This window comes from Pituophis catenifer, unplaced genomic scaffold, assembly GCF_029215685.1.
Source record: "Pituophis catenifer annectens isolate HBS135680 unplaced genomic scaffold, rPitCat1.0.hap2 SCAF_2, whole genome shotgun sequence".
Lineage (NCBI taxonomy): Eukaryota > Metazoa > Chordata > Lepidosauria > Squamata > Colubridae > Pituophis > Pituophis catenifer.
Window position 1 is genome coordinate 212,646,690 of NW_027256882.1, and position 8,523 is coordinate 212,655,212.

The window sequence follows — 8,523 nt, forward strand, 5'->3', positions numbered from 1 at the left end:
GAGATACGGTGGGTGTTGATAAACATTCCTCTGAAAGACTGTTTGTCAAAGACTTGTTGACTGTGAATGACAGTAATTCACAGTCATGTAAATAAAAGAGATTTGGCCAGAATTGAGACTTTGCTTCATGCTTTCTAAGGAAGCCTAGGTTCAAAACACCTATATTTGTTTTCCATATTCTTTTTTATAGCCTTCAAGGAGGTCAAATAAATGTTTGCCTTCTTGCTAAGTGAGCTTTGTGGTCTGCAACATTTTGGTTGCTTCAGTGGCATCCACAGAGGGAAAGTCAAAATCTTCAAGGGGTGGGCATAGTGTTGCCACCTAAGCCCTGCTCCTTCACATCCAGTTTTGTTCACCACAATATAAAAAAGATGCTGAGACTCTAGAAAGAGTGCAGAGAAGAGCAACCAAGATGAATGGGGGATTGGAGGCTAAAACATAAGAAGAACGGTAGCAGGAATTGGGTATGATTAATTGAATGAAAAGAAGGACTAGGGATGACAGGATAGCAGCATTTCAATATCTAAGGGGCTGCTACAAAGAGGGGGGAATCAAACTATTATCCAAAGCATCTGAAGGCAGAACAAGAAGCAATGGATGGAAACTAATTAACCAACCTAGATATAAGGAGAAAATTCCTGATGGAACAATTAATCAGTGGAATGGCTTGCCTTCAGAAGTTGTGGGAGATTTTTTTAAAGAGATTAAACAACTATTTGTCTGAAATGGTTATAGATACTAGGGTCTCCTACTTGTGCAGGAGATTGGACTAGAAGATCTCCAAGTTCTTTCCATCTCTATTATTAATCTTTCCAACTCTATTATTCTGTAAAGTTCAGCATTATCTCATCTCACTTACTCATAAGGAGTAAGGTTTCCATTGTGATGCTGGAGCTCTTTGTCTCATATTTTGCTGCAAATGCTGCTGGACCATTCAACAGAACCAATAAGATTTAGAAATATGGTGACATCTTGAAGCAAAAGAAAAGAATGACAAAGCCTTCTGCCCAGGTGTCATCCTATTGCTTTTAATTTTTTTAAAAAATGGAAATTGAAATCCAGCTCCAATCCTTTTCTTATAGTCCCATGAAAACAGCTAGACCTCCTTCCAAACTTGAAAATTTATGAGTATACACTTTTGTGGGTATATTAGTTTACTCCTATTTCCTTTTTATACTTCAGGACAACCAAGGAAGTGTATTTAAAATACAGCTTTTCTAAAGCTGAATTTATTTTTTAAAGTGTGTGTTTTCTCCCATTTCAGAGCTCTAGGTGTCTTACAAATATCTGGAGTTTACAGCAATTACTTAATAATTTACACCTGAAATTATAGCATGATGCATGATTAGTTTCATATTAAATAAAGATCTTTAATGACTCAGTGAATGATGGAGAAGGGTGATCTAGATATATTTAGATGCATTCTCCCAAAAAGACATGCTTCGGGAAAGATTTCCTGGACAAGTATTAACCAGTAACTCACTTTCTCTCTTAGGGCAGAAATTACTAGCAATGATTGTTCCAATCCTTTCAGGATGTTTTTCTGAGCATGCTCATTGCTTAATGGATTTGCCAGCCTATCATGCAAATCTTTACTTCCTTGATCTTCTACCTAAGCTTTGATGGTTATGACTTGGTCATAAATCAAGGCAAAGGATCCAGGGAAGCACATATTCTCCAGTGGTTACGTATTCTCTGCTCGATAGATCTTGAAGCTTGAAATTCTTATATTTTCTTTGTACATGCTCAAAGTAGCGGCCACCAAATGAGTCAATCAATTCTCATTCATATTATACAAACTGGGGGGGAGGGAGTGGTATCTTGAGTCCTCACTTGGACAGGTCTATGCAGTAAGCACTGGTCTCCCAGTGCTTCTTCCCAGAACTGACAGAAAGTGAGTGCTACAAAATCATCCATCTGGTTTGTGCCTAAAGGAGGGCATTTTTAAAGGAGTTTGCCCTTGTCTTTTTCTTAGGTCTGAGAAAGGGTGACGGGTTCAAGTTTACTCAACTTGTTTTGTCCCTATGTCCAGACTAAAACTCCCATTCTCCCCGTTTCCTAGCCTGGTGCCTTAGCTATAACACCAAATTCACTTTTGAGAACAATTAGATTTATTCAAATACTTTCTTATAGATTTCACTGGTCATTTCTGTACTATCTAAAGGACAAGTAGCTTTAGGGGACACATTAGACCACACTGTTTAATTATTTAAGATTTAAGCCTATCCATTTCCATTAACAGTTTCAGTTACTGGTGTCCTCCATAAGGCAGAAGTTATGGAAAAGCAAGTGGTGTACAATGATATACTTACAGGAACAATGCTCAGTGTGCTACCATATGTGGTGTGGTCAGTGCCTTCATCTCCTTTTCCAGTTCCTTGCCATCTTCCCTACTGGAAATGGCCATGATCTATACCTTGAATAACCCATGAAGTTGTTTTTTTTAATTTGAGAGCTACTGCACATATAGAGTTTGGATTGCAAGATGACATATGCTTTGCATAATAGAGAATTACTGTATGTCTGCCAGATGTATTGTATCCAAGGGATAAATGACAAAAGGACCACTTCCACCACTTTTGTACACCCGTACATATACAAATGCACAAAAATGATAGAACCTGGGTCAAAATGGTATAAGTGTTCTAACCCAGCCTTAGCAAACACAAGAAACAGACTCCTTGTCATGAAAAACCCCTTTATTTATCTCCTGTGAATCAATGGCATTCACACACCGAAAAATACAGGCAATAGTCCATCAAAGAGTTAACTACAGTAACAGACCTTATCAGTTCCTTGCCATAATTGCCAGGCCATGAGCTTCAAGCCGAAAAGCTGCAAATTAAGTTCTGGCAAGCAGTCTCTGTGGCACGAAACACGAGCCAAATCTTCAGAAATCTGAACTGTTGTCTCCTACGACCACCACTTCCCTTTCCTTCTATTTATTCCCCAGCCAGGCAAGGGCCATTCTGTGTCCATGTGTGCCTTGCTTCCCGAGTTGACTTCTTGTCCTCAGTTGTTCTCCTCTCCTAACAGCTTTGCGCATATGCGCATCTGGAACAGGCCCCAACTGTTCTTCCTCCCCACTTATCTCAGCTTCCAAAGGCAGCTGACTCTCCGGTGGCTGGGCAATGTCGAATGGCCCTGGCTCTATCTCTGCATCCGACACAGAGCATCTATCAGAGCCTTCCCCAGACTCCAGCACTGGCCCAAGTTCCTCCCCAACCTCCTCTTTGTCCGAGTCTGCTGCCAGCTCTGCTGGCAGCTGGCAGGCCACTTCAATAACGCTGTTTTCATCACTTTGACCAAAGTCTCCAATCTTATGAATGCTGTAAAATACTTGATATTCTTTGAAATGAAGTTGTCTTATAAAGAAGTAGAGAAGCTATCAGATACATGATTATATGCCAAATCTCCCTATATTTTTGTTTTTCATATTTTTTTCAAACATACATGTACTGCCTATACAGTGTGCATGTATATACACACACACATACAGTGTGAGTGTATATATACAGACACATATGTATATACACACACAAACACACTAATGTTTATATTGCTATGCTCAAGCTAAATTATATAAAAGTTCAACATGAAAAAAGTCACATCTGATAGCAATTTAGTCCAGCGAAAATAAAATATGACTAACAGCATCATTTGTTATTCAAGCAAATAATATTCAATACTTCACCTCAGATATGAAATATTATTAAATAATATAATCAAAAATTAACAGTCCTGCAAATACTTCCTGATGATTACCATAAATCATTACATAATTATAAGCAACAAAATAACAGCAAAGATGGGTTGCTAAAATATTGGGTTGCTAAAATATTGCAGCAAGGGTCATGTATCCTACAGCATTAATCACAGGAAATCAAAACAATGAGAAAACAAATATTTGAGTTGTAGCAAAAATAAAGCAAGCTTTTCTTAAAAAAAAATAATGAGTTTTCAATTAGCAATAATTGTGCCTCAGATAAACCTCATTGGCTACAATACTGCCACTGTGCAAAGCTTGAATGGTTTTTGAGCAGCATGATAGCCTAGTGGTGAAGACACTTGCCTCCCAATCAGAAGATTGAGAGTTCAATCCAAGGTAGCAACTGATGTTTCTCTCCTAGTGCTCAACAAAAAAATATCTGCTGCGAACTCTGTGTGGCATCAGGAAGGGCATCCGACCAGTAAACAGTCGCTCTGACTCTACCCCAAATTAAGGGTTTACATGGTAGTAAAAAGGGATTTATCCCCTTTTAAATGAGGGGTTTTGTTGGTTTTAAATAAGTATAACTTTGATTTTGTACCATTTTCACAAAGATGCTTTCTTTTTTTCCTGGCTGTCAACTTTATTTGGCTCCGGATTCTTCAGAGCCTTTCCAGATCTTATTTGGTCAGCTAAGAACAGGTCATCTTGCCTTGGATCTGTGCCCACTACATCTGCCACTTCATTCCACCATGTATTGCTGCAACTGTTGGGTGCTTCCTTCTGCTATCCCACACTCGGGCCACTTTTGAATTGAAGCCAAGCCAGCATTCATCTCAGCAGGTAGCTACTGAAGAATGGGACAGAAGGAGAAAGAGAAGCAGCCAACTTCATATGGCAAATAGTTTGGCTTGGTTGGGAAACATGAGACACGACGACAGCTCTAGACACAATAGAAACTGCCCTTCTCATCTAAAAATCAACACACCACTTATCCAGAATGACCCCAAAGATAACAAGTTTCTTTTCAGATAGAAGAATATTTTCCCCATCCATTGAAAGCTGGCTGACTGATCTCTCTTTGCAATTCTTGCTTGATAATAACATCTAAGACCAAATATTCAATTCAGAGAGAGTGGAGTCTTTAAATCTTTGCTTAATAACTTTATTTGGCAACATTTTATTGACTAATTTTGATTTATTTAAGCTTTAGCTTGCTGATGCCGTGGGCTTTACTTAAAAAAATACACATGTAGGACAATGCAGTTAGATTTACTGTCTAAATGTCAACATACAAAATGAAAGTGAGAAACAAAATGGAGAAAAGGAATGGTTAAGAATCAGTTTTTGAGGTTTTGTATGACACTTTTAATAGTTATATAACTATACAATATATTTCAAGAAGAATAAGAAATAAGCAGCACGCATATTTGGTCTGGCTGTATATCCATTATAATTAGATGGTACAGTAAAAAGGTACATAGATAAAGAGGGAAACGAGATTTGGGATGAATGTGTATATTTGTTTAGCCTTCTTTTGTTCTATTTTTTCCTGGTATTAAATTCATTCTATCTGATTTGTAATAGTTTAAAAGAATCTGCATGAATATCTGTATAGATTTCTTTTCACTTTTTCCCCAGTGGCCATTATTTTGTGTGTATGTATATATGTATATGTTTATACATACATACGTGTGTGTGTGTTTGTGTGTGTGTGTATAAAATGCAAGGATCGGGAAAATTGCATACATTAATTCATACACACACACACACACACATACATACATACATACATACATACATACATATAGATGCACGCAATTTTCCCGATGCTTGCATCCTAATGTTGTTTCTATTAATATACACATTTTGGTGTCTATTTTCCATTGCAAAATTCAGAAGAGATGGAGACTGTGATTTTGTTTGAGTATTAATTTGAGAAGAATGAATTAAAGGTTTGCATTAAAATGGGAACTGAACAAATTCTTTCTCCAGTCCCTTGAGGGTACATGATATGCTGTTATACCTATCTTCTCTTTCATTTGTTTTAAGTATCATGAGAAGCTACCAATTTAAATGAAAGAACACTTAATTTTCCTGCCTCTAGCTATTTTTCTGTACTAAAACACCACATAACCCTGGCTGCTTTTCCATCCACAAGGAGAAAAATATGGGTAATTTCTTTGTAAAGGTCATATCTCTTAGCTTCACTAGGCTGGCTTTGATTTATATATATATATATAAATTTAATTAGCTGCGTGCCGTTTGTTTCTCTGTTCTACTTTGTTTTCAACTTGGCTCATATTCACTGACCTCCTTTTGCAGTTTAACCATCTTGAGTATTCACTGGGGTAGAAAGCTGGACAATAAATCAAATAAATAAATAACAGCCAAGGAACAACCCGACTGGTATCAATATCCAGGGTTTACTTCAAGGTAGCCATGTAACTACAAATGCAGGAGAAAGTGTCGAGATCTCTAAAGACGACTTTAAAAAAACAAAGATATGTGGAGGCCAGAGGTATTTCAAGAGAAGAGTACTCCACTCCTCTGCTCGCAATAGAATACTTTATGCCACCAGGCTGGAAATTTTAGGCTTGGACAACCTAGAACTACGCCACCTATGGTCTGACCTAAGCTTGTAGTACACAAACTTACCTGCTACAACGTCCTACCTGTCAATGACTACTCCAGCTTCAACCACAATAATACACGAGCGAACAACAGATACAAACTCAAGGTAAACCGCTCCAAAGTCGATTGCAGAAAATACGACTTCAGCAACAGAGTGGTCAATGCCTGGAATGCACTACCTGATTCTGCTGTTACATCCTCAAACCCCCACAATTTTAACCTGAAACTGTCTACTGTGGACCTCACCCCATTCCTAAGAGGTCTGTAAGGGGCGGGCATAAGCGCACCAGCGTGCCTACTGTCCCTATCCTACTGTCCCCATTTATTCGTACCCATTTCCTGTGTTCATATCCATGTTTATACTTATATCTGTTATCTCGTACATGTTTGACAAAATAAAATAAAATAAGATAAAATAAAATAAGATAAAATAAAATAAGATAAAATAAAATAATAAAGTAAAGTAAAGTAAAGTAATAAAATAAAATAAATAAATAAAATAAAATAAAATAAAATAAAATAAAATAAAATAAAATAAAATAAAATAAAATAAAATAAAATAAAATAAAATCAAATAAAATCAAATAAAATCTTTAGATGTCTATCTAAAAATAGCCTGGTTCCTGGGGTTGTGGGTTCTCCATCACTGGAGGTTTTCAAAAATAGATTGGAGAACCATTTGAATGGAATGGTATAAACGGGGTTGGAAGACTTCCGAGGTCCCTTCCAGGCCTATGATTCTATGCCTGTGTCTGAAGAAAGATTCAGAGCCCCTCCAAAACCTTCCTTGTAGTACCTTAAGGCAGTGTTTTTCTGGCTTGGCAACTTTAAGATATGGTGGACTTCCCCTCCCAGAATTTCCCAACCAAGCCATGCTGGCTGGGGAATTGTGGGAGTTGAAATCCACATATCCTAAAGTTGCCAAGCCAGAGAAACAGTGACATCTGACTTTAATGATGAAAAGAAAAACAGATAGCAAGTCTGTTTTCAGTACTTTAAAGACCAATTACTATCTGGCTGATCTCTTGAGCTCCCTTCCCTGATTTTTATTACACTGACAGCGTGAGATGAAGAAACGGCCTAGCAGCAGCTTCATGGGGAAGAATACTGCTGTTGCTTTAATCTTTTGCAACTGGTTGTGCTCTACAGTATTTATAAGTTCTTTGTTATTCAGTGGGCTCACAAAAGAGGATGGAATTCTCTTTGGTCCAGGAGGTCTTGCTTACTTTCTCATACCTTAGTCACATCCCAGGTGGATTATTGTAATATGATATAAACAGGGCTCTCCTTAAAGAACATCCGGAATTTATAACAGGTCCAAAACTCAACAGTGCATACATTTTTGGGAACCCTACGCTTTACACTGCTGTTGCATGAACTGCATTGCATTGCGTTGCATTGCGTTGCATTGCATTGCATTGCATTGCATTGCATTGTACTGTATGGTACAGTATGTTATATATTATATTATATATTTTATTATATTATACTATAATATTATATTATACTATATTATACTATATTATACTATATTTTACTATATTATGTTATACTATTATGTTATACTATTATTATATTATGTTATAATATTATACTATATTATGTTATACTATATGCTACTATATTCTGTTCTGTTCTATTCTATTCTATTCTATTCTATTCTATTCTATTCTATTCTATTCTATTCTATTCTATTACATTATTATTACACTGCTGTTGCATGAACTGCTTTGCATTGCATTGTATTGTATTGTATTGTATGGTACAGTACGTTATATATTATGTTATATATTTTATTATATTATACTATATTATGTTATACTATATTCTACTATATTCTATTCTATTCTAATATTATATTATATTATATTATATTATATTATATTATATTATATTATATTATATTATTATTACACTGTTGTTGCATGAACTGCATTGCACTGCATTGCATTGCACGGTACAGTACAGTACATTATATATTATGTTATATATTTTATTATATTCTACTATATTCTACTATATTCTATTCTATTCTATTATTATATTATATTACATATTACATACTATATATTACATACTATATATTACATATTACATATTATATTTACACTGCTGTTTCATGAACTGCATTGGCTTTCAAGTTCTTTGAAGTTGCAATTCAAGGCACTGACTATCATCTT

General features: G+C 36.1%; 1 pseudogene; it reads right to left on the reverse strand.

Annotated features, from left to right (window-relative positions):
- Positions 1–3,902: 3,902 nt before the first annotated feature.
- On the reverse strand, positions 3,903–4,025 carry LOC139313498 (U4 spliceosomal RNA; annotated as a pseudogene).
- Positions 4,026–8,523: the final 4,498 nt, after the last annotated feature.